The 27,682-nt window shown below is 40.0% G+C and overlaps 1 protein-coding gene across 3 annotated transcripts in view; it reads left to right on the top strand.

The window, feature by feature from the left end:
* Positions 1-27,682, top strand: part of ADD1 (adducin 1) — an 87,715-nt gene that overhangs the window by 599 nt on the left and 59,434 nt on the right. The window lies entirely within an intron of this gene.

Below are 27,682 nucleotides of genomic sequence, written 5' to 3'. Positions count from 1 at the left end.
GGGCGGAGGCGCTGGCGGAGCTCGGGTCCGGCCGGGGGGCCGCCGTGGGAGGGTCGGCTGCGTTCGGCCGTCGGCCGTGACCGGGCGCGGAGGACGACGCTCTGCAGACCGTTCGCCGCACGGGCTTCTCGTGCGACCGCCGGGGCAGCTCGTTTCTGGGCTGGGCGGTGGGCTTCGGGGGTGCGTGTGGAAAAGGAGGACCCGGCCCGGACGCTGGGTGCGCGCGGGGCCCACGGCCGCCCGGTCCGTGCCCGGGGCGCTGCCGGCGCGAGGGCTGTGCAGACGCTGACCGCCGCGGCGCCGGGCCCCGCCGGCCGGCTCTCGTGGGCAGAGCGCCCGCTCCTGCCGGAGGAGAAGAGCCTCGGGCGGTGGTAGTCGGGGGGTCCTGGAACTTCTCTAGAGAAGGAGCTCTTGGCGTCTTCGCCCCCTCCCCCCGCCTTTTCTTTCTTTCTTTTTCGTTGTTTTCGGAGGTGTAAGGGCCCCTGCCTTTAACAGTTATTTTTGCTGTTGTAATTCGTGGCTCTGGGTATTTTGCGGGTGATTTGTGTTCACTTCAGGCATGCCTACCTTGAAATAAATATTTTGGTTAACCTGAAACGGCCGGCGGTGTGACCATATGCTTTTATGCTTAAACGACATACATCAATTGTCATGTCCCTAAGCACCAAAAACATAGCTGATAGCTGTGTGCAATGCTGATGAGTTATTACAGAGAGGTTTTTTTGCGTGTGAAAAATTGATTGAAATCTTAACAGGGGTAGGAGATAGGCTGCTGAAAGGTCCACTGTGTCTCGTTTGCAGAACGCCTCGAGAGAGGCCCCAGTGAAGACGAGCAGGGGTGAGGGAGAGGGGAGGGCCTGTCAGCCGGAGGGGGGATTGTGTGAGGGTGGGGTTGTGAAAAATCGGAGTCCTTAATTAATGGGCAAGTGCCAGCCACGTGTAAGTTATTTTTTTTAAGTCCAAAATCTTAATGTACCCCTTTGATTCTGACTATGGGGAAGACAAGAATAAGTAAAGTTGTTTTTTAAGGAAGTGGATGATTTTGGCGGTCAGAACTGTTTTGCAAAGTTTTGATGTGGTTTACAGCAGGACAGGTGGTCTGATTTGTTTTACGGCTTGTGTCTGTTTAGGTTTTAGTTACAGAGGCTCATGAAGGACATGAATCTAAATTCTACCCAGTCTCCAAAAGATGGGATAGTTTTTTTCCTAAAATATAATTTATGCAGCTGATTATTTTTCTCCTTTAACTCTGACGTTATCTAATGCTGATAAGGTTTGTTTGGTGCTCAGTTTTGTGTTAATTGATTTTACCATAAAAGCTGTTTCTTTAGATAATTGTTAGTTTTTAGTTAATTCTTTCAAGTAGTCCTTGTATTGGATCAGAAAAGTAAATACTGAAATGCTTTAAAAGATACTTTAGAAAAAGCTTAAAAAAGTCAAATATCTGACTATGTTAAAATTTTCTTGTCTCACAATTTTTAACAGTTTGAGTGTTAATTTTAAAAAGACATTTTTAGTATGTGAAACTTAGAGTTTAAATTGACTTATTTATTTTTACACATTTGATTTTTCTCTCACATGCACTACGCTCATCCAGCTTCAACAGATAGTAACTCGTAGCCAATCTTGCTTTATCTGAACCCCACAAACCCAGATGTCATATCATTTATTTTTTTTAGATTTTTAAAAAAAATTTTTTTCCTTTTTCTCCCCAAAGCCCCCCGGTACGTAGTTGTATATTCTTAGTTGTGGGTCCTTCTAATTGTGGCGTGTGGGACACTGCCTCAGCATGGCTCCATGAGCGGTGCCATATCTGCACCCAGTGTTCAGACTGACGAAACACTGGGCCGCCTGCAGCGGAGCGTGCGAACCTAACCACTCGGCCACGGGGCCAGCCCCTGTCATGTCATTTTAACTGTTAAATATTCAGTATATATATCTACATGCATCTTTTAAAAAAGGTAAATTCAAATACCACTATCACAGAATTTCTCATTACCTTCAAATGTTCACACAGTATTAAAATAAGAATTTCTTGATTGCCTCATAATTTTTTTTTTTTTGAGGAAGTTTAGCTCTGAGCTAATATCTGCTGCCAATCCTCCTCTTTTTGCTTTTTGCTGAAGAAGACTGGCCCCGAGCTAACATCTCTGGCTGTCTTCCTCTATGTTTTATATGTGGGACACCTGCCATAGCATGGCTTGATGAGCAGTGTGGAGGTCCATGCCCTGGATCTGAACTGGTGAACCCTGGGCCACCAAAGCAGAGCCTGCAAACTTAACTGCTCTACCACTGGGCTGGCCCCATTTCATAATTTTCTTGACCATTTGAATCAGGTTCCAAATGCTATTCATACGCTGTGACTTGTTTTAGTCTATAGGTTCCCCCTCCATCTTTTATGTCTTGTAACTTATTTGTTGCTGAAACTCGATAGTTTGTGCTGTGGAATTACAAGCGGTCTGGATTTTGGTCTATATTGTAGTTTACACAGAATTTACTGTAAATTTAATCTAATTTAGTTAGATCTAAAGGTGTAGTCAGTTTCAGATTTCATTAATTTTTGGCAAGAAGACTTTATAGGTTAGTAGACAGATAAGGATTAGTTAGTAGTCTTGTTATCATTGCTTGATGCTCAGTGCTTAGAGTCATTATTTCATTAGGCATTGAAAAATGATATTTTAGTTATAACTTCATCATTTATTAGCTGGAATACCTCCATAAAGATAAATTTCCCCTCTTGCATAATTTGGTTACCATGAATTATAGCTCTTTTAGGAAAGGCAGGATAAATGCTTAATTCCTCTCCATTATTTACTAGTTTTCAAAATAATGAGTTGGCATCCTGCAAAAGTAGCCAGTGAGTTGTGTATATGTGTTTGTGTCATTGTGAACTCGTGGATTTAAACATATTTGGTATGGTTCAATCCATTGTAGATACTATCCTTTTTGATGCTTGGATTGTCCCATCTTTGTCTAATAGGAATCTGCTAAAATTGACTCCTAAATCCTTTAGACACAACTCTAATAGTCTTTAATTGCTCTTCTTTCTGGTATGACAAACTGCACCAGGCTTGTCTTGTACATATTTTGTCCCAGCCCTGGAATTGTCTATTTCTCCAAGGGGCCTTGGATTCTTTTAATGAAATAGTATTTAGTAACCACATTCTGGGCCCTGGGGTTGTTCATTGCTACTAGGTTGATCGTTGTTGCTAGGTCTTTTCAGTGCACAGATCTTGGGTTACTGATACTTCCAGTTGTAAAGCAAGATGACAGAGTTCTATCTAACCTTCTTGATCTTACACCTGTATCATTTTTCTAAGACAAACATCTTGATTCTAATTACTCATTATTTTCCCCCACACTGTACACTTGTCAGTCTCAGATGAATAACATGAGCATTACCACCAACAAATAAGAAGTGTTTAAGAATTTTTTTACGTCCTTTTAGGGGTAGGTAGTCAAATTACTGTATTGAGGTCAATTAAAATAGTTACTCTAAGTTTTTGCCACCACTGGCTGTATAGTTTGGGTCTTCTCTTTTTATTTTGCTTTCACTATTTAGGGATTGCTTCTTGAAAATGTAATTTTGCTTTATAATTATGTAAAATACTAATAAGGCTTTCAAAACCAAGCATATAAAACAGGATGTATTCAAAGAAGTTTTGCTTCTTTATGTTGCCATCCTCTTCACGCTGTTCCTTCTTTTCCCAGATAACTGTTTTTTTTTTACTTTTTAACCCCCTTCACTCATTTATCTCCCTCCCACCCCCAGCATTTAAGTGAGACCATACGGTGTTTGTCTTTTTCTGTCTGACTTATTTTACTTAGTAAAATATCCTCAATGTCCATCTATGGTACAAATGGCAGGATTTCCTTTTTTTTTTTTTTTTCTGGGGAAGATTAGCCCTGGGCTAACTGCTGCCAATCCTCCTCTTTTTGCTGAGGAATACTGGCCGTGAGCTAACATCCATGCCTATCTTCCTCCACTTTATACGTGGGACGCCTACCACAGCATGGCTTTTGCCAAACTGTGCCATGTCCGCACCTGGGATCCGAACTGGCGAACCCCTGGCCGCCGAAGCGGAACATGCGCACTTAACCTCTGTGCCGCTGGGCTGGCCCCTACTGAGAAGACTTTAGCTTTATCTGTTATGTTGTGGTCAACAGTACTGGTGTTAAAGATTTCAGTTTTGCATTTTTCTTTTTTTAAGCAGCTGTTGTTTCAGCCCTTCAACTGCAGTAATACAGTTTTGGGTTGGTTTCAGAAACGCCATTTCTGGGATAAAATCATTTAATTCATATTGATACTGTAAGTTTGTTATTGTTAAATTGTTAACATCACAGTTTGGTAATTTGCTTTCTCTCTTGTTACCTATTATTCTCTCACTCATTATCTATCTACATATTCACTGAACTCTGAGTATTTAAGCTTTAAAGTCTAAAACATTAGACCTGTAGATTCTAAGTGTGTGAAAAATAGTACCTGTAGCTATAGTCCCTAATGCTGTCTTGATAACATCAGTTTTGTGAGTTCTACCTTCAGAATACATCCCGACCCAGTCCTTCTGTCCCATCTCCACTGTCACCTCCTGGGTCTCAGCAGCTGTCACATCTCCCTTGGACTGCTACAGCAGCCTCCAGCTGGTCTCCCTGAGTCCTTTCTTCCCACCCATTCTCCACCCATCAGCTAGGGTGATTTATGCAAAATATAAATTAGATTGTGTTCTGTCTTGTTAAAACCTTTCAAATACTGATAAAGTGGTTGCCTCTAGGGAATTGTGTAGCTGTTGGACAGGGGTGGGAGAGAGACTTACTTTTCACTGTATAACCTTATATACCTTTTGAATTTCGATTCATGTAATTGGATTATGTACTCAGAATAAAATAAGTAATGTTACAGAGAAAACAAAAAAACTCAGTAACTTCCCATTGTACTTAGAACAAAATCAGATTTCTTACGTGATCTCCAGGCTCACTTTCTACTATTCTTCCACTTGCTCATTTATGCTCATTACGGTGGCCTTCCTCAAACCTGCCTAGCTCTTTTCCAGTTTAGGGGATTGCATGTTGATCCCTCTGCCTAGAACAAATGCTTTTACACCACTCTGTATAGCTAGTGCCTTCTCATCTTTTAGGCCTCCACTTAAATGTCCCTTAGAGAGACTCTCCCTAACTGCCCTCTTAAAGTAGCATTTCCCTGTTAGTCACTAACTCAGGCACTTCTTGTGTCCTTCAATTTTAATGATTTATTTATCTGTTTACTCCTGTTTCGTCTTCCACAAGAACTACACTCCATAAAGGCAGAGACCATGTTTGTCCACTGTTTAAGCTGGCCTCTCTGTGTTTTTGCTAGAATGAATTCTGAGTTGTAGACTAGACCATGCCACTTCCCTGTTTAGAGCTTTTCTCTAAAACAAGGTGATTCTCCTTGGCCCATGAATCCTGAGCTCCTGGACCAGGCTTTCAAGGTTTGGCCTCTTCCCATAACTCCAGTCTTATCTCTTGTAACACCTTGGTTTTACTTCCTAATTTGTTCTGAGCATTCATCCTGGCACACAGTAGGTGCCCAATAAATATTTGTGGAATGAGTGAATAATTTAAGATCAGTCTCTTTAAGTCTTTGTGAAATTGTCACACTTGCGGTAAACGATAGCTAAAAACATAAGGTTGTAGAGGCCGGCCCTGTGGCCGAGTGGTTAAGTTCGCGCGCTCCACTGCAGGCGACCTAATGTTTTGTCGGTTCGAATCCTGGGTGGGGACATGGCACTGCTCGTCAAGCCACGCTGAGGTGGCGTCCCACATGCCACAACTAGAAGGACCCACAACTGAAAGTATACAACTATGTACTGGGGGGCTTTGGAGAGAAAAAGGAAAAAAATGAAATCTTTAAAAAAAAAAACCAACCAAAAAACATAAGGTCGTAAACCTTCAGGGAAGCCTTACATAAAGAACGTAGAATTTAAACTTATCCTTGAAAGCTGGGTAAAGAAAAAAATGTTATTTTGTGCAAGAGGAATGGGAGCTTTTTAGGCTAAATTTTTTGTAGCTGTGTTTTATGGTGGCTTAAACATACACACACACAGGGATTCCACCTAGATCTGCTGAATCCCATCCTTGGGCCAGTGAAAATGCATCCTCAGATTAAGAACCACTGTTTTATGGCCTTGCTCTTAGAACAGTGGTCCCCCATTTAACCAGTGTTGCAAGTGGACACAGGACCGCCATTCTGTGAAGGTGGGGTTGCTATCCACATTGTGTGCATGTGTCATGGTTAAGTGCCTCTGGACTTTCCTTTGAAATTTGTCCCTCTCTCTGTTTAAATGACTGTCGAAAAATACGGATATATTTTTAATTGGCAACGTAGGATTTCTAAAATCCAGTTTATAAACTTGCCTTTTCATCTTTTTAAACACTTGCTATGTGCTAAACATTGTGCTTTTATGTATTATCTCAGTTAATCCTTAAAACAATGCTATTAAGTAGACACTGATATCTTCTTTTTCAGATGAAAAAACCCAAGAGTTTAAGTCATTGCCGAGGTCACACAGTTAGGAGATGGTGGAGCTGGGATTCAAACCAAGGGTTTCTGACTCCAGAGACAATGTTCTTAACCGCCAGGCTGTGCATCCTTCCTTCTGTATACTTCCTTAGTCCTAACGCTTTAAGTACTTGATTATAACTGTTGGTCTTGGTCCTCCCGATACGCACAGGAGCTATGCCTTGTTACTACTACTGTGCTGTGTATTTCCTGGATATAGCACAATGCCTGGCACAGAGTAGATCCTTAAGAAATATTTGTTGCATTAGTGATCTTCAGTTAATTTTCTAAAAGCTTAGTTGTGGGAAATAATGTTCATGGCAAATTGTTAAAGGTGGTGTGGCCTATCTATTCCCTTAAATCAGGGGTTGGCAAACTTTCTGTACAGGGCTGGATAATAAGTACTTTAGGCTTTAAGGGCTATATGATCTCTGTTGCAACTACGTAGCTTTGCTGTTGTTGCACGAAAGCAGCCATAGGCAATATGTAAATGAAAGAGCATGACTGTTCCAATAAAACTTTTTTTATGGACACTGAAATTTGAATTGATTTTCATGTCCATCATATATTATTATTTATATTTCATATATTATTCTTTTTTCAACCTTTAAGAACCAGTCTTAGCTCGTGGCCCCTGTAAAAACAGGCAGTGGGCTGGATTTGGCTTGGGGGAGCCATCATTTGCTAATTTCTGCCGAGAGTCTCTAAATTTTATCATTGGATCAAATTAGACATCTACCTCTTGGACTGAATTGTTTTGTCTGCCAGTGGACTTTCTTTAGTTGCATCATGCTTTGGTCAATATAAGGGAACTGTGTAGAAGAAACCTTATTCCGAAACGCCACATTGTATTGGTTGTACAGTGATTGTTGGGGGCCTTGTCCATTATAATAAATGAAATAAACACTATTTCTTTCCATCAAGAAATCTACTTTACTTTTCTTTGAGTAGAATTTTCAACTTCGTTATTCTAGTTTTATCCCAGAATGAATTTTTTTTTGGTGAGGAAGATTGGCCCTGAGCTAACATCTGTTGCCACTCTTCCTCTTTTTGCTTGAGGAAGATTGTCGCTGAGCTAACATCTGTGCCAATTTTCCTCTATTTTGTATGTGGAACATGGCCACAGCGTGGCTTGATGAGCAGTCTGTAGATCTGCACCCGAGATCCGAACCAGCAAACCCTGGGCCACTGAAGCAGAGTGCGTGAACTTAACCACTACACCACTTGTCCGGCCCCATGAATTTTTATATTTTATGTTTTTCCTTTAGTTTAATATATTTCAGTTGTGGTTTAGTAGAAAGAGCTACTTGGAGTTAGAAAGACCTGGTTACACCTAGCTGTGTAACTTTCTTTGCCAAATTAATCTTGTTTAAGTGAACTGGCTAGCGTTATACCTGGCCCAGAGGAAGAACCTAAGAAATGGCAAGCCCTTTTCCTACCTTCACCTCCACCACTTCCTCCACCTCATATCCTGGGGTAAATCACTTCCCTTTTTTTGAACTTCGGTATCCCTGTTTATACTGTATATGATAATACTTTCCTCATCCATTTCAGAATTTTATGAAAATTAAATGAAAAAGTATTTTGTAAGCAATAGATGCTCAAGTGTGTGATTTATTATCACATATTTAGAGTATACTTGGGGGCAAAAAAGGAGGAGTACATCCATTAACTTCTCTTAAGTGTACCCCCAACAATTTATCTCATACCTTTTGGGTGTAAAACGTACTAAAAAAGCAGATGCTAAATATATTACATTTTTTTTTTGAGGAAGATTAGTCCTGAGCTAACTGCTGCCAATCCTCCTCTTTTTGCTGAGGAAAACTGACCCTGAGCCAACATCTTTGCCCATCTTCCTCTACTTTATATGTGGGACACCTACCACAGCATGGCTTGCCAAGCGGTGCCATGTCTGCACCTGGGATCCAAACCAGTGAACCCCGGGCCACCGAAGCGGAACATGCACACTTAACCGCTGCGCCACCAGGCCAGCCCCTAAATATATTACTTCTAACCTAGCCAAACGGCATGATAGTGTTGAGAAAATTTAATGCTTGCAATTACAAAACCTCAAAACCTTGGGGCTAAAATCTTTTAGTTTTTACTTTAAAGATGTTGCTTCACTGTCTTCTTGCTTGCATCATTTCCTACAAGAAATCTTAGGTCATCCTTATCTTTGTTCCTCTACATAGCATGTCCTTTTTCTCTGGCTGCTTTTAAGGTTTTCCCTGTCACTGGTTCTAGGCAATTTTATTTTGATGTGTCTTTGTATACCATAGTTTTCTTCATGTTTCTTGTGCTTGGGTTTCATTGAGCTTCTTTTGTGGATCTGTGAGTTTATGGTATTAATCAAATTTGGGAAAATTTTGGCCATTTTTTCACATTTTTTTTTTTCTGTTCCTTCTTCCTGTCCTCTCCTCTGAGAACTCCAGTTCCAGGATGTTAGACTGTTCAGAGTTGTCTTACAGCTCACTGACGCTCTGTTCATTTATTTGTCTTTTCTCTGTTTTGTTTTGGGTAGTTTTTATTTTTATATCTTCAAATTCATTAATCTTTTCTCTGCAGTGTTTAATCTACCATTAATCTTGTTCAGGGTTATTTTTTAACTCACGCATTGTAGCTGTCATTTTGAGAAGTTAAATGTTTATCTTTTTTATGTCTTCCGTATCTCTACTTAAGATTTTGAGCATATAGGGTACAGTTGTACTAACTGTTTTAATGACCTTGTTCACTAATTTTAACTTCTCTTTCAGTTCTGGATTGGTTTTGATTGCTCTATCTCCTCAATATGGGTCATATTTTCCTGCTTCTTTGCTTGTTGGGTAATTTTTTATTGGATGGCAGACAGTGTAAGTTTTACATTGTTGGGTTCTGAATCATTATTTATGGTTATAAATATTCTTGAACTTTGTTCTGTTCCAATAGCTACAGGACTTTAAAATTTTTCATGTGTTGGAGATGGTGAATGGCAACGTTTTCTTTTTCTTTTTACGTAAATTAAGTTCCTAGCCTCCTTGAGAATCTAAAGTAATTTTTAAAAAACCCCCTTACCTATGAACCCTATGTGTTGTTTTGTTTTTATTTTTTCTCATGCTTTGGCAGGTTGTTTTGGCAAGTAGAAGGGATGTCCTTTTTTGAATTCTCTATCTTCTAAGGGTTTAACAACTCGATCTGAGATTTGGTTAGTTACAGATTAAATATACTAATTCCCCCTGAGTTTCTTCAGTGCCTGGTGGCTATCACATGGCTCCTTAAAATAGTCAGGAATCTTAACATAGCATAATATTAAACTTTAACAAAACTGTTTAATAGTTAATGCATGTTCTGATTGTCTACATGCAGGAAACTTGAGTTGGAAGGAATGAAGGGGAGCAAGTTTAATTCGGTTTGCCCTTTGAGCTTTATTTATTCCAGAATTATCTTTTTAAACAATTATTATGACTAATGTATAACATTGTTTCTTTTTTCTTTTCTTTTTTTGAGGAAGATTAGCCCTGAGCTAAGGTCTGCTGTCAGTCCTCCTCTTTTTGCTGAGGAAGCCTGGCTCTGAGCTAACATCCGTGCCCATCTTCCTCTACTTTATATGTGGGATGACTGCCACGTGTGGCTTGCCAAGCGGTGCCATGTCCTCACCTGGGATCCGAACCAGTGAACCCCAGGCCACCGAAGTGAAACGTGTGAACTTAACTGCTGCGCCACTGGGAACTTAACTGCTGCGCCACTGGGCCGGCCCCTATAACATTGTTTCTGATACTTGTTAACTTAAAAGTGTTGAGCATATTTTGACAAGGCTTTATATGAGTTTGTGCTATGTAGGGAAAAAGTGGCATTTTAAGTACAGTAGGACTAAAATCTCTGAAATATTTATCTTTTAACTGAACAGTGTCTTGAGAACCTACTCTGCCAGGATAAAATGACAACAGTAATTTTAAAAAATGTTGATTTGTAAGCTTATTTTCCATTCTAGAGCTTTTATTAACTTGCATATCAGTCCCATCTCTTCATCTATATTTATTGAGCAGCTAGTTTATGCTGGGTGTTGTTCGAGGCACAATGGACAGAGCAGGGATTGAGATCCACAGGGAGTGAGACATAGTCCCCCCTCTCTTGGGACCTTATGTTCTAGAACAAGAGATAGTAATAAAGAAACGTCAGGCAGTAATAACTGCTGTGAAGACTGGTGGCAGGATAAGGGCGTGGAGAATGGTGGCGGCAGTTATTTATTTTCATTTGCAATAGATCGTGGAATGAGGTGGGCTTCTCTGAGGAGGTGACGTTTGGTCAGAGATCAAATCTGTGTGTATCTGAGGGAAAGCATTTGGGCAGTGGAGACCCATCTTACTGCATGTGGTTTCTTGTTGCCTGTTGGTGGCAAGAGCTGAAGGGGGCAGGTCATATAGGCTAGGCATCTGGAAAAGTAAACCCTCATGGGCTGTGAGCTAGGTGAGGAGGCGGAGCAGATGGTGTTTGCCTCAGTTTCCCTGTACCTGTCTAATGCCTGACACTGAGTAGTGTAGGTATGGAATTGATTTATTTATTTTTTTTGCGGAGCCCATCTAATAACAGCAATAAAATTATTGTTATTATTAGTAGTATTACAATTAAATAATCATTAAATTGCAGTCATGGCCACAGGTAACTTTTATTGAGCACTATGTGGGAAGTAGTGTTGTTACCCCGTTTTGTAGATGAGGAAGCTGTGAGACAGGTTAAGTAACTTGCCGAAGCCAGAATGGTGGTATGTATGTATATCTCCTTTAAAAAATAAAGGGGGCTGGGGGCCGGCCCGGTGGCGCAGCGGTTAAGTTCACACATTCCGCTTCTCGGCGGCCCGGGGTTCGTTGGTTCGGATCCCGGGTGTGGACATGGCACCGCTTGGCAGCCATGCTGTGGTAGGCGTCCCACGTATAAAGTAGAGGAAGATGGGCATGGATGTTAGCTCAGAGCCAGGCTTGCTCAGCAAAAAGAGGAGGACTGGCAGTAGTTAGCTGAGGGCTAATCTTCCTCAAAAAACAAACAAACAAACAAAAATAAAGGGGGCTGGCCCCGTGGCTGAGTGGTTAAGTTCGCGGGCTCCGCTGCAGGCGGCCCAGTGTTTCATTGGTTCGAATCCTGGGCGCGGACATGGCACTGCTCATCAAACCATGCTGAGGCAGCATCCCACATGCCACAACTAGAAGGACCCACAACGAAGAATATACAACTATGTACCGGGGGGCTTTGGGGAGAGAAAGGAAAAAAATAAAATCTTTAAAAAAAAAACGTTGTTATGCGTAATGATATTCATCTTGCTCCTCCTTAATACATCTTGGAGAATGCTCAGTATTCAGCACACATACTCTATTTTACTCTCTTTAACAGTCTCAGATATTTCCTTTTACAGATATACTGTAATTTATTTAATCACTGCTATATAGATAGATATTTGTTTCTAGGTTTTTACTGTTATAAACTGTTCTTTAATATTCTTGTATCTCTGTCTTTGCGTACTATGAAGTCTGTCTGTAGATATATTCTCAGAAGTGAAATTGCCTGGACCAAGGATATTTGTACTTTTAGTTTCCATAGGTATTTCCAAATTATCCCATTAAGTTATACCGGGGCCAGCCCCGTGGCCGAGTGGTTAAGTTCACACGCTCCTCTGTGGTGGCCCAGTGTTTCGGCGGTTCGAATCCTGGGCATGGACATGGCACCGCTCATCAAACCACGCTGAGGTGGTGTCCCACATGCCACAACTAGAAGGACCCACAACTAAGAATATACAACTATGTACTGGGGGGCTTTGAGGAGAAAAAGGAAAAAAAATCTTTAAAAAAAAAAAAGTTGTTATAGCAGTTTATACTCTCATTGACTATCTTTTCCCCACATAAGAAAGTGTTTGCATGTAACATGGAGGTAATAATAGTATCTCTCTTACACAATTATTGTGAAAATTAAATGAATTAAATGCATGAAAGGTATCTAGTAAGCTGTCAGTAAATGGCTGTTAAATATATCTGTAATATAATTATAAACCATATTTCTGAACTTTACTACAGAAATATTAGAAGCCTAGGAACTGTTTCAGGAGTTGGGAAAGGGGGTTTGTACAACTGACCATAGCAATGTGTGCCCCCAGAATACTTTCACTTATATCAGAACAAATTAGCTCTACAGCTAGGCCTTGGGAACTCTGTTATGTGGGCTGATGTTAGGGGATCAAGCCTGCAGATGCACGCAGACTTGTGCTAGGAGTGACCTCATGGACAGGGCACAATAGATGCTGAGATCATGTGGGCCTCTGCACACCCTGGAATAGCAGCTTGCAATGTGTCCATGGGGAGAAGGCCATCACTGGGGAGGGACCTTTAGAATATCCTTCCGGAACACTATGTTCTTCCCTTCTCTTACTCTGAAAGGCTTAATTTAAATTTGTCTATGGATTGACTTTACTGAGAATGATTTAGGAAGCTCAGTACCTAAAAAAACAGTTTTTCTCAACTGCATGCTATTGCTTGAAATTTCTTGCAGAGGAGATAAAGCACTGTGGTGTGATGGAATGAGCAGGTCTTCTGCGAGAAGGTGTGGACTTACTGCAGGTTCACTGAGGGTTACCCAGCAATGGGTGATAAAGTCACTTAACTGCTCCCAACCTCAATGTTTTTTTTTTTTAAAGATTTTATCTTTCCTTTTTCTCCCAAAGCCCCCAGGTACATAGTTGGATATTTTAGTTGTGAGTCCTTCTAGTCGTGGCATGTGGGACACCACCTCAGCGTGGCCTGATGAGTGGCGCCATGTCCAGGCCAGGATTCGAACCTGTGAAACCCTGGGCCACCAAAGTGGAGTGCGCGAACTTAACCACTCAGCCACAGGGCCGGCCTCCAGCCTCAATTATATCCATCACAAAATGAAGTAGTGCTAAGATGTAAAGGAGAGAATGTTGTGAACCACTTTGAAAATGCAAATACTGAATGAAAACATATCTCCATACAAAAATGTGTACACAGATGTTTGTAGCAGCATTATCCTTAATAGGCGAGAAGTGGAAAACACCCAAATGTCCATCAGGTGATGAATAGATAAACAAAATGTAGTGTATCCATACGATGGAGTATTATATTATTTGGCAATAATAAAGAATGAAGCATGATGCATGCTACACATGGGTGAACTGGGAAAACGTTATGCTAAGTGAAAGAAGCCAGAGAAAGAGGCTGGAGGGGAGGGGAGGAATAGGAATGGGGAGTGACTGCTAATGTGTTTGGGCTTTCTTCTTGGGTGTTGAAAATGTAAAATTAGATTGTGATGATGGTTGTATATCTCTGTGAATACGCTAAACCACTAAACTGTATACTTTAAATGGGTGAATTTTATGGTATGTGAATATGTGTCAGTGAAACTGTAAAAGTGAAAATGCGTTAGGAGTTTTATTCTCACTGAAGAGAGTCAGTTGTCAACTGTTGGTATAGTGCTGGGCATTAGGGATGTAGTGTTAGGATGCAATCCAGTTTTGCCTCTGAAAATATGTGGCTCTGGATCATGTTGGTGAAATTCTCCAAACTCAATTTTCTCATCTGTTGAAACAGGAATAGTAATAATAACAATCTTGTCTAACTGGAGGTGTTGTTGTGGGGCCGTGGTGAGAGCACTTGTGAATGCTTATGGTACACAGGTATGCTGTCAGTGCATTTTCCTTTCCTTTCCTCCTTCTCCAGTGTATAGATGAGGGGGAAACAGACATTAAGAAGGAAAGCACAGAAAGGCAATAGAGAGCCCTGTTTACTAGCTACTCTTTCTCTTTCTGTTTTTTTTTGATAAATCAGGGCTCTGTACAGAGATACTTTTGTCTTTTACAGCCATACAAGTTTGCAGCTTAGCAAGGACTTTGTGGTTAAGCCATACTTTCCAAGATTTAAGAATGTTTTAGTTAACAGGCCAGCCTTGTTCCCAGATGATACCATTAATCAAGTTATTGTTGCATAGAGCTTCAGGCAGGCAGGGAGTGTTAGAAATGGTACTTGACTTTAGGACTGAGTGTCTACTTCAGTAGGAAGGGATGTGAATTAGTCCACTCATCTTTAGGGGAACTAGATGACCCCACCGTCCACATACTCTTGATCTCAGTTTGTTCTGAGCATTGTCCCTGGGGCCTGAAGCACAGCGTACTTTGACAACATAACCACCAGGAATGTCACTGACCTAGAGTATCTGGAATATTGAATGTGCTGTTTTCTGCATAGGGTGTTTGATTGATTATTTTGGAAAGCAAGGAATTTCTTCAAGGAAGCATTTCTTTCCTAGCTTTTAGTCAAGCAGTGTGGGTATAAATTTTCTTTGTCTCTAGTTTCTAAGTGACAGTAATGGCATTTAGGAAACATTAATTCAATAAACTTTTTAAAAGGCCTTCAGTGTGCTAGGTTTTGTCCTGGGCATAACAAGAATGGAGATTACACTTCAAGGGCTCGTAGTTCTTTAGGTCAGACAGAGAGAAAGCCTGTGGGATGCCTGCACAGGAGCTCCTGCTTGGACCCTCTCTGTAGGAATAGCAGAAGGTGGATCCCGGTTAGAGCTGTTCGGGTCCTTGAGATGTTTCTTTCACATCACTCATCCGCAGTTATTTTTATCATTTCTATTTTATAAAAATCAAGCCAGCAGTTCTCTTTTAAGTATATTTTAATTTTTCTTGCTGGATAATTTCCACTTTGATTGATTCATAATGCACAAGGGTGAAGAAGAATCCTCATGAAAATAGTGCTGATTTTGCTGACTACAATTTTGGAAGGTTGCCAGTACCTTTTTCATAAAACGAGTTATTTGTATGTTATTTCGGGTCTTGAGGCTGTTGACCCCAGATTTCACTGTGCTGTGAAAAAAGCTGTGACATCATCTTTATTCTCAGTAAAAATCAAGGCTGCATGACATTTGCAAGTTTGGGCACATGTGTTACATCTTATGTGATGTACCTTTTTTTCCCTTGAAGGGGCTTATGGTTTGTGCTTTAAAACTCAGATAATAGGACATTTGTAGCTATAATCCAAACTATAATCCAACCTTCAAAGTTGTTTTAAGGATTAGAAATTATGTATATAAAGCATTGTGAGAGTGATTGCTAAGTGGTTTAGAATTTATTCTATTCTTTTTATAACTTCTCAGAAATTGATCACTTACTTTTTTTTTTTTTTTTTTGCTGAGGAAAATTAGCCCCGAGCTAACATCTGTACCAGTTCTCCTCCATTTTGTATGTGGGATGCTGCCACAGCATGGCTGACAAGTGGTGTAGGTCCTTGCCCAGGATCCGAACCTGTGAACCTGGGCCGCCAAAGTGGGGCACGCAGAACTTGAACTGCTCAACCACGGGGCCAGCCCCCACTTACTCTTTTTTTTTAGTAGAAGCATTTAAGTCTATACAATTCTCTAGAAGTAGCTCTTTAGCGAAGCCAACAGTTTTCAAGTGTAATATTTTCATTATATAAGTGTTTAAATTTTCATTATGTTTTTTTCTTTGGCCTGTAAGTTATTTAAAAATGTGCTCTTAAGTTTCCAAATATATGTTTTTTTAAAAAATTTGTTATTGAATTGTATTAATTGCATTGTGACCAGAGAAATGGTTTGTCTGCTACTGATTCTCTGAAATTTGTTGAGATTTTTTTTTTTTAAAAAAAAAGATTGGCCCTGAGCTAACATCTGTTGACAGTTGTTTTTTCCTTAAATTTCTCCCCAAAGCCCCCCAGTGCCTAGTTGTATATTCTAGTTGTAGGTTCTTCTAGTTGTATTGTGTGGGATGACGTGTCAGCATGGCTTGTTGATCAGTGCTAGGTTCGTGCGTAGGATCTGAACTGGTGAAACCCTGGGTCACGAACTTAACCACTCAAGCCACAGGGCTGGCACCGAGGTTTTCTTTATTTCCATCTAGATATGAGGTGAATTCTTTTTTTTTTTTGCTGAGGAAGATTTGCCCTGAGCTAACATCTGTTCCAATCTTCCTCTATTTTTTGTGTGATCACCACCACAGCATGGCTGCTGATGAATGGTGTAGGTCTGTTCCCGGGAACCAAACCTGGGCCACCAAAGCGAAGTGCGCTGAACTTAACTACTAGGCCACAGGGCCGGTCCCTAAGGTTAATTCTTATGAATGTTTCTCGTATTCTAGAGAAGAATATGTATTCTTTAATTTTTTGCGGAGCAGGGAGTTGCAAGAGTCTGTATACTTCTAACATCGAACTTGTTGATTACGTTGTTCTTATGTTCTTTTCACTGTTTACTAATTTTTTGGCTGCTTTGCCTATTAGTAATTGAGCAATGTTTTTATCTCCCATTATGATGGTAGGTTTGTCTATTTGTCTCTGAGTTCTAGCAGTTTTTGCTTCATATGTATCGACACCATTTTATTAGGCATACATATATTGTCATCTTCCTGTTGAAGTGAGCTTTTAAACTTCATGCAGTGGCTTTTTCCATCCTGAAGAAATGCTTTTATCTTCCTTGGTCTTTTTTGTCTCTTATTAATGTAGATACTCCACCTTTCTTTTGGTTGATGTTTGCTTGATGTACCTATTTTCATCCATTTACTTTCAAACTTTCTATGTTCTGTTCTTATGTTTTATGGGTGTTTTAGTTTTTTGTGGCTGCTGTAACAAATTACCACAAACTTGGTTCCTTAAAACAGGAGAAATTATTCTCTCACAGTTCTGGAGGCCAGAAGTCCAAAATCAGTATCACTAAGCCAACATCAAGGTGATTCTTCTGGAGAAAGAATCTGTTCCTTGCCTCTTCCCAGCTTCTTCTGGCGGCGGGCATTCTTTGGATGTGGCTGCATCACTCCAGTCTCTGTGTGCCCGGTCAAATTGCCCTCTTCTTTTATATCTGTCGAGTCAAATCTCCCTCTGTCTCCTTTTTTTTGAGGAAGCTTAGGCCTGAGCCAATCCTCTTTTTGCTGAGGAAGACTGGCCCTGAGCTAACATCCATGCCCATCTTCCCTTACTCTACATGTGGGATGCCCACCACAGCATGACTTGCCAGGCGGTGCCATGTTTGCACCTGGGATCTGAACCAGTGAATCACAGGCTGCTGAAGCGGAATGTGCACACTTAACTGCTGCACCACTGGGCCGGCCTCCCTCTGACTCCTTTTTATAGGGATACTGGTGATTTCATTTAGGGCCCACTTGTGTAATCCAGGATAATCTCACCATCCCCAAATCCTGAATCACATACAGAGTCTTAGCATTACAGGGTCCAGGGATTAGGATTGATATCTTTGGTGACCATTATTCAGCCCACTACAGTGGTTGTAGTTTCTGTCTTTTAACTGACGTAATTTAGTATATTTACATATATTGTGATTCTGATAAATTTTTACTTCTTTTTTTTGGGGGGGGGTGAGGAAGATTGGCCCTGAGCTAACATCTATGCCAGTCCTCCTCTATTTTTTTGTATGTGGGATTCTGCCACCGCATAACTTGACAAGCAGTGCATAGGTCCGTGCCTGGGATCCAAATCCGCGAACCCCAGGCCACCGAAGCAGAACTCATGAACTTAACAACTAGGCTGCTGGGCTGCTGTCCCTACTTTGTTTTTTATTGAAGTAACATTGGTTTATAGCACTATATAAATTTCTGTACTTTTTTTGTCTTCTTACGTTTTGTTTTCTGTCATTTTTTCTCCCTTCCATGCTTGCCTTTTTAAACAACCACATTGTTTTGTTTGTTTTTCTTTATGTTCTTCCCTTTTTTGGTTTGGAAATTACATATTCTATTATGTTCTTTTAGTGGTTGCCCTTAAAGTTTTACCATGCATATTTAACAAAATCTGAAATTAATATTCTATTCCCCTAACAGACAAAACAAAGACATTAAACTAATTTCAATTAAACTCAACGATGAAGTTACATGCTACTGTTGTTCTGTTTTAGTCTAGACTTTCTTTTTTATGTTTTTGGTGAGGAAGATTGCCCCTGAGCTAACATCTGTTGCCAATCTTCCTGTTTTTGCTTGAGGAAAATTGTCGCTAACATCTGTGCTAATCTTTGTCTATTTTATATGTGGGACTCTGCCACAGCATGGCTTGACGAGTGGTGTGTAGGTGCACTCCTGGGATCTGAACCAGCAAACCCTGGGTTGCTGAAGTGGAGCACTTGAACTTAACCACTAGGCTGCCGGGCTGGCCCCTAGACTTTGTTTTTAACCTCACAAATTGGATTTTATTGTCACTACATTATCCAAAGATATTTTTAGATTTACTTCACACTTAGCAGTTTTTTTGCTCACAATCCTTACTGCATTTCTCATTTTTTTTCCTGGGATCATTTTTCATCTTCAGAAGCTCCTTTACTATAGGTCTGTAGGTGGTACCTCTCTTTTTGTTTATCTGAAATGACTTTATTTCACACGTATTCTCAAAAGGTAGTTTTGCTTGCTATAGAAATCCAGATTGACAGTTATTTCCTGTCAGCATTTTGAAGATATTCTGTTCTTCTACCTTTGTTGTTTCTGTTACAGGTTTGCCAACAATCTAATTGTCATTCCTTTGTAGGTGATCTGTCTTTTCTTCTTGTCTGCTTTTAGAATTTCTTTTCTGCCTTTGCTATTCTGCAGAATCATTACCATTTGCATATGGGATGGATTTCTCTTTATTTATTTTACTTGGTATTTGTGTATTCATGTCTTTCAGTTATGTAAAATTGTCAGCCATTATCTCTCTGGTATTGACTCCTCTGTCCTTCATTATTGCTGCCTGTAACTCCAGTAGATGTGTAGTGGACTTCATATCCGTTCCATCATACTTTGTGTCTCCTTGTGCTGGTTTCTGGGTAATTTTTTCAAATCTGTCTTTTAATTCATTATCCTCTTTATCTGTGTCGAAGCTGGTATTAATTTATTGGATGATTAAAAACTTTTTTTCAACATTATTTCATTTCTAAAAGTTCCATTTGGTTTCTTTTTCAGCTCTGCTCATTTTTGATGGTCTCTGTGGTTTGTCATATTTATCATTAATTTATTTTTAAACTATTTCATACATGGTAATTCTGGGTTCTGTATTGTAATTCTAGTATCCGAAGTCTTTGAGGATCTAGACCTATGGTTCATTGTTTCTGATGACTGTCACTCATGGAGATTGTTTTTGGGTTTCTTGAATTTTTGACTTGGACCTCATATTTGGTTAATTTTTTTTGTTTTAAGTTTTGATGAGGAAGATTGGCCCTGAGTTAACATCTGTTGCCAGTCTTCATCTTTTTCTTTTTTTCTCCCCAGAGCCCCAGTACATAGCTATAGATCCCAGTTGTAAGTCATTCCTGTGCTTCTGGTTCTTCTATGTGGGATGCCGCCGCAGCATGGCTTGGTGAGCGGCGTGTAGGTCTGCACCCAGGATCTGAACTGGAGAATTTTCGGCTGCCAAAGCAGAGTGTGCAAACTTAACCACTTGGCCACAGGGCCAGCCCCCCGGTTCATTTTTCACCTGTGGAAAAACCTGGTGATCAACATTTAGGATGTTTTTTCCTAAGAGGATTGTATTTACTTATACTGTGAGCCAGGGTCACTGCCCACCTGAGACCATTTTCACCCCCTTATAGAGTTCCAGCTCATCAGCTCCTCCTTTTTTGCATCTAGCAATGCTGATTTTTGGCATTTGATCTCTGGTAATATCACCTTTTGTGGATGATTCCATTCAGAGTTCTAGTTTCATTCTCATGGTTTTGGGTCTTTTTCGTTTAGCCCTTGGAAGTTTCATGTATTTCTTATAAGCAAATAACTTTTGTTTTTATGGAAAATCTCATTTGAGTGGTAGGGCCTCTCCAATATTTGCCTTACTTGAGATCTCCAAGTGGTATTTATTAATAATAGAAAAAGTGGTTGTGTACTAGTTTAAAACTTAGGAAAAGCATATTCAGTATTAGATAATTCTAAAATGCACGGTTTGAGGGTCAGTGGAGTGAGCAAGGTGTGTTCGTGTTCTTGGTACAGGCAGGAGCTGGCTCTAGCTTGGCCAGCATATAGGACTTTGATAAAGTCATTATCTTTCTCAGTTTTATCATCTGTAAAAGGACCACATGACTTCTTAAGTTCCTTCTGGTGCTAAAAATGTATGCTTCTAAGGTTTTGTCGCATTGCTTGTTTTTTTCCATTGTATTAATCTAATAAGCATTTTTAAAGATCTGCGTTCGGAGCATTTTGTCGGGAATGTCAAAAGGTAAAGCATCGTCGTAGTTCCTGCCTTCAGTCAGCTTGTGATCTAGCGGGTGTATTAAAAATTGACAGTACAGAGCAGTGACACAGTCTGCAGGAAGGATCTCTAACAAGTGGTGCTGCTGTGTGTCCCTGTGCACCTCTTAGGGAAGACAGTTAACTAGTGCCCATCATAGAATGTTCTTCCAGTGTCCTTTTTTAAGAGATTCAGTCAGTCGTTAAAGGTGCTGCTGCTGCTGCTTATAATAATAATAGCCACTGTTTACTGTGTTGCTTACTGTGTGCCAGGCACTGTAGGAAACACTTGACATAAATTAGCCCATCTAATCTTAAACCAAGCAAGAATCTTAAACCAAGAAATTCTAAAAGCATGATATCATTCCCATTTTACAGACAAAGAAACTAAAGCATAGAGAAAAAGATGAAGAAATGTGCCTAAGGTTACATAGCTAGTAAGTGGTGAACTGGGATCAGAACCAAGGGGGTCTGGCCCTAGGATTTAAGCTCTAGATATGAATTGAGCACATTTATTAATCAGTTAGCATTGAGAGGCTAATGGAATTTTGATGAAGACCCAAGCTGGATTCTTTCTGACAAACAGTTGTCAGACAGATTTTGGAAATATAAACAGGATAGGGTGCATTAAAGTTCACTTAAATTTGTTCGGTTAAACAGATGGTTGGATGGCTTATCTTTGGTTGCCTCACCCAGAGTTGCTTTCAAAACCACACCCAAGTCTGTTTCAGTAAACTGTACTAGAATATTGGTTTAGGAATTGAGTTAAAGTAAGTAAGAAATCTTACTTATTCATTAATGTTACATGTGTTGATAGAGACAGAACACAGTAGTTTTACTTGAAATATCAAAAGGTAAAATAAGATGTTTATAGTAGAACATTATTTTTAGTTAAAATAATGTATTTTAACTTTAGTTGGTTAAACTTAATGTTCTTGAAGTTTTTGAAATGAAACTTTTAGCATGTTACTTTTATGTTCTCGTCAGATATTAGGTAATTAAAGGATTTCGTATATATAAAGTATCCTGTGCCAGACATTGTGCTAGATAGTTTACATTTGTTATTTCTGATTGTCCCAGCAACCTTGGAACATATGACTTGAATGTATTTCATTACAAATGAAGAAACTGAGGTGCAAAAGATGATAAACCTCCCCAAGGTCAGACATGTAGATTATGAAGCAACAGTGGAGAGCTGCTGGTGTGAAGCTGAAACATGCATCAGTGGGTCCTGGTGGGGAGTGAAGAAACACACCTCCATGTCTCCCAGGAGAAGAGATTCTTGGTGGTGAGATAACTGGAAAACATATCATTCATCCAAGTAAATTCCAGGTGGATTAAGGAGAAATGTTTAAAATTATAGAGACTGTGGAGAAAAAAGGAAAATAAAATGTTTATCAGAGATAATACCTTGAAACTTTTTGGGAACAGTTTATTAGACGTATGCCTGTGAAGGTGTGATAATTTTCTCTTTAAAAGCAGAAGAACTCAAAGAAAAAGATTTGCAGACCTAAATATGCAAAATGCTAAAATATTTGCTCATTGAAAAATAAAGAAGATAATAGTCTGGGAATGTCAAATATGGCATAAGGTCAATAGGCATACGATTTTTTCAAATTTGTAGGAATAAATACATCAAGATTTCAACAGATAGGTAGGTGGAAAAGAAATTAATAGACCCTATGGGAAATTTGAGATTAAACAAACACATGAAAAATACTCATCCTTGCGCACTAATCAGAGAAATGCCAGATAGAGCAGCCACTTCCGATCCACCAAAGCAGGGAAATTTTAGTGATACCTGCTTCCTTTTCAGAGTGTATGAACCAAAGAGGAAGTGAACCTTTCTATTTAATCCTAACCCATTTTGGGGGTTTCCTATACTGTAAACTTTCCTTTCTACTGTCACGTTTGCCTTTCAGGCAATTATTTTAGAGACATTGTTTTCTGCTATTTCACTCAGCAACTGATTTTTGAGCTCCCACCCTAGGACAGGGCCCTGCAACTAGAATTTTCTAAAGGGATCTCATTTTCTAGGATGTTTGTTTTATTTGTAGTGTTAGAATTATTTGTGAGTGCTTTGCATTTTTTTTGTGTGTGTGTGTGAGAAGATTGACCCGAGCTAACATCTGTTACCAGTGTTCCTCTTTTTGCTTGAGGAAGATTGTCGCTGAACTAATATCTCTGGCAATCTTTCTCTATTTTATGTGGGATGCCACCACAGCGTGGCTTGATGAGCGGTGCTGGGTCCACATCCAGGATCTGAACCTGTGAATCCTGGGCTGCTGAAGCAGAGCACATGAACTTAACCATTCTGCCACCGGGCCGGCCCCCAAAGTGCTTTGCATTTTTAGTGGCTTGTTAAAATATGCTGTGCTGTAATTTTTCAGAAGAGTTCTGAACTGTTGTGTGAAAATCATTTTGAAGTATATCATCCTCTTGGGACCTGAGTGGAATTGCCTCCTCTAAGTAAAGAAAGTGTTGTTGTTGATTTGAGGCTTGGGATTGAACACTTTACTAGACAGATCATTTCTATCCTTTATAACCTGGAGAAGGTCAGGCTGCAAGGCCAAGCCTCCAGGATTTTCCTAGACACACAATATAATATACAGCCATGTGTCGCTTAACGATGGGGACATGTTCTAAGAAATGCATTGTTAGGCGATTTCGTTGTTGTGCTAACACTGTGGAGTGCACTTACACAAACCTAGATGGTATAGCCTCCTACACACCTAGGCTATATGGTACTAATTTTACCAGACCATCATTTTGTATGTGGTCTGTTGTTGACAAAACCTGTTTATGTGGTACTTTGGAAGGAATGAATTATTTGCTCCTTTCAAAGCTAGGTTAATTTCAGGTTAAAAGTGTTAGTATCACTTAACTAAATATTAAATGACAGAATGGAAGGGATAAACATCTTTTCTCCTTTGAAAAGAGTCTTTGGCTTCCACTGGGCTTTAGAGTGTCTCCTTTATGGACATACCATTTAATGTTTCATCCTGTATCTTAATGAATTTCGTCTACAGTTCCAGTAACAGAATTGCCACTGAGTGTGTCTGGGTAAAATCAACTATCAGTCGTTTGCGTAATGTGACTCTTTTCTACTGTCCTCCAGGTTATTTTTTTCCCCTCAATTGAAAAGATTTTATGTCTAAAATTTTAATCTATAGCTTCAAAATTTTAAAGTTTTAAAAGCACCTACGCATATACAGATGTTAGATAGTTCTTGTTTTTAGCCACTTTGTTTTCATTTTTTAAGTAAAAGGGGAATGCAAAAATTGTAGGGTTTCTCTCAATCCGAAAAAGTTTAGTACTTACTTTTTTTTTTTTGAGGAAGATTAGCCCTGAGCTAACGTCTGTGCCCATCTTCTTCCGTTTTATATGTGGAATACCTGCCACAGCGTGGCTTGATAAGTGGTGCATAGGTCTGTGCCTGGGATCCGAAGCAGCGAACCCTGGGCTGCGGAAGCAGAGCACGCAAACTTAACCCCTGCGCCACTGGGCCAGCCCCAAGTTTAGTACTTCTGAAAAATGGAGTATATATTTGAGAGCTATTGACATTAATTTAGGTAAGTAAAATAATTATAGGGAATTTGAACTACCAAAAGTTAAATTTACTTAGTGTTTATTAGGAATAAGTATGTTTTATTATCTTCCACGTTTTTGAAAACTAATAGTGTTATTAATCAGAATATTCAGTTAACTGGAGCTTTCTGTTTAATCTCCATGTCTGTCTACTCAGTAACTTCAGGGAGTTCCTCTGGTATTCATTCCTCTGTGAAAATCTAGAGCTGACTTGCTGGGTGGGACGGGAACAATGGCACCTTCTATGACTAAGGGAGGGAGTTTCAGGTACCAGCTGTCATGATTACTCTGGCCAGTGAACAGGACTTCGTTGCTAACATAATAATAATAACAGACATTTTATCGAGCATGTCATATCTACTCTTCAACAATCTTATAAGATAGATATTATTATCATCCCTCTGCTACCAATGAAAAACTGTAGTGTGGATAGTGAGCTTGCCTAGGGCACATTCCGACTAAGTGTCTGGGCTGGGATTTGGACCCTGGTGACCTCAAACTTGTCCTCCTTCTCATTAAGCGTCACTGCCTTTTGGCAGTTGTAGGACCTGAGGGTCATTCACTCAAGTACTTTCCTACTATCCACTGGTCTCCCATTGGAGATTGATGTCAGGCAGATTACAGGTAGAGAACAGAGCTATCGGGACCACTCAGAAATAGCCAAGGAAATAGCCTGTTCTTTTTTCAGCCAACAGATACGAGGCACTGCAGAGTGAAGGAGAGGTTGACAGAACCCCTTGTGTAGCCATTTTGGCCTCTGTCACTGTTGTGTATTCATCTTGTTACATGGCTGCAATACGATTTTGTATGTGCTGTTTTAACAACTTAGAGTATTGGCTGTGTCCTACATATTACCCATAAGATCATTTTTATGACTAAATACTTTCATCCTACTGTTTCATAACTGTTAAACTAGTCCCCTGATATTGATCCATATTTTTTCCAGGGGAAACATTCTTGTCTTAGGCTAGTGTTGTTAGACAGTCCTTCGTGATGTGTTTAATTAGATTGCAGAGTGGTTTTTTCCTTCCTTATCAAATCTACATAGAATTTTCTATACTCACATGTGTCTGGTCAGCCTGTGTTTCCAGACTTGCTCAGCTGGGTCTTCCTGCAGTCTTTATGGGCCTCAGTGTAGTACCATGCACACTTAATTGTGAGGTGTAGAATTCTCCTTTTCTTATTTCCCTACCTCTGGGAGTTATACTTGCTTGAGTCTCCAAATCCAGTCAGCTAGAGGCAGATAAAGCTACTTTTGCTGTGTACCAACTTTGGGAATTGATGTAATTCTTAGAAGCATGAAACCCAGGTAACTCAAAATATAAAACTTGATTTTATATACAGATTGTCCCTTTGTAGTCTGAAACTTCCGTTTCAGGTGAACTGAGATTTGGAGTCTCTGTAGTTAGCTGCTTGTACGAGTCTCTTCAGTCCTACATCAGTTGTGACTGAATGAAGCAAATTGAGGCTTTTCTTATAGTAAATGCATCTGGAATCCAAACTGAGATTAGCATTGCCAGTCCAAAACGTTAGACCAGGATGTGTATTTGTTCCTGAGTATATATTTATTGCGGGCTTATTAAGTGTTAGCCCTGTGAATGAGGCAGACGAGTCTCCTGCCCTTTTGGAGGTTACATTCTAATAGAGGAGACAGACAATGAATTTCTGACAGTAATACTAATAACTAACACTTGAGTGCTTCCTGTGTGTCACACACTTGTTCTGAGCATTTTACATGCATTAGCTGTATGAAGTGGTTGTATTGTTAGCTTCCTTATTTCAGATGTAGAAACTGAGACCAGGGAAGTTAAGAATTTTTCCCAAGCTTACAGAACCAGTAAGTGGCCGAGCTGGAATTTGAACTCAAGCAGTCTGGCTCCAGAGTCTGTGCTCTGGAAGTGAGGATGAATGCCTTGAAGAGAAAGAAAACACAAAGACCGAGGGTGATTTGAGAGAGCTGGGAGTGGGGGTTGCTCTTTATATGGTGGTTAGGGAAACTAATCTCAAATTTGGGGGTGAAATTTGACATGAAACCTGACTGATAAGGAGTAAGGCATTCAGAGTAGCTGGAATAAGTGTTCTCAGCAGAGAGAAGAGCAGGTTGAAAGGCTCTGAGGCAGGAAGGAGCTGCATGTGTTTGTGGACAGAAGAGAGGCTAGTGTGTCTGGGACAGCACATCAGAAAGGTGGCTGGGGGCCAAATGGGGAAGTGTCTCTGCTGGCTGTAGTCAAGACTTCAGATTTTATTCTGGGAACTGTGGGAAGCCATTGATGGTTGTTAAGCAGAGGTGGGACATGATTCGATCACCTTTTTGTGGATATTGAGTTCTATGACTTGAAGAATAGAAGCAGGGAGACATGACTGGGGAAAATTCAGACTTCTGTTTTGGACAAAGTAGGTTTGAGTGGACCTATTTGTATGTTTGCTTGTTTACCAAAATATGGATGAAATATCTCAATGTTTAAAGAAAATAATGATAGACTTAGTTTTATCCTCCCCCCAACTCCCAAACAAAAGCCAGTCTTCACTCCTGGCCTTGGCTCTAGCTGTCCCTCTGCCTGGAGTGCCTAACACCTTCACCACTTGTGATGTGTCTTCTCTGGGAGCCCTTCTTAATGTCACCTCCCCACCTCCCAGTCCCCTACCTATAGCACCTATCGCCTTTTAACATACCATATGGTTAACTTATTCTGTTTACTGCCTGGCCTCTGTATTAGAATATAAATTCTTTGAAGGCACAGATCTTGTTTTGTGCATTGCTGTCTCCCAGGCGTTCAGATTGAAGAACAGTGCCTGGTCCATATTAGCCTTATTGTAGGTACACAGTAAATATTTGATGAATGAATGAATATTGAGTCAGTGAAAATAATGATAGTTAACCTTTGGCTTCTACCTCAGTTGCATTTGAAAAGCTGCATGAGGTTTGTCACTTCTCTCAATGGCCTAAATGCAGAGCCATTTAGAGTTTGGATTCTGTGCTCTGCCTCAGTAGAGTCATATCTATTGAAATGGCACCATTTTGATTAGGTAAAACTGATAAATGTATGCAATTTGAGGCATACTTTTCCTTTGTCTAAATTTATTTTTGGCCATTTTTTTCATTTGTGGTTATTAAGACTTTAATAATTTTCCTTCAGATGCCATTTGGAATTTTTTAAGACTTTGGAAGTTATTTGGATATTAACATAGGAAAGTGGTAGTGCTAATGAGAAATAAACTATATATATGAGAAACTATTTTTTTAATATATTCTTGAAGCCAGTTGTAGTTGTGACAGAGATCAGAAATTTTCAGTTATTTGTCACCGACAATAAAAATCACATGAGCAAGAACCAGTCTGGTGCTGTGGAATGTCCATAGGCCTGGGCAGGACAGTTCAG

Source organism: Equus quagga, chromosome 3, assembly GCF_021613505.1.
Source record: "Equus quagga isolate Etosha38 chromosome 3, UCLA_HA_Equagga_1.0, whole genome shotgun sequence".
In the NCBI taxonomy this organism is placed as follows: domain Eukaryota; kingdom Metazoa; phylum Chordata; class Mammalia; order Perissodactyla; family Equidae; genus Equus; species Equus quagga.
This window is presented reverse-complemented; position numbering and strand designations above follow the sequence as displayed.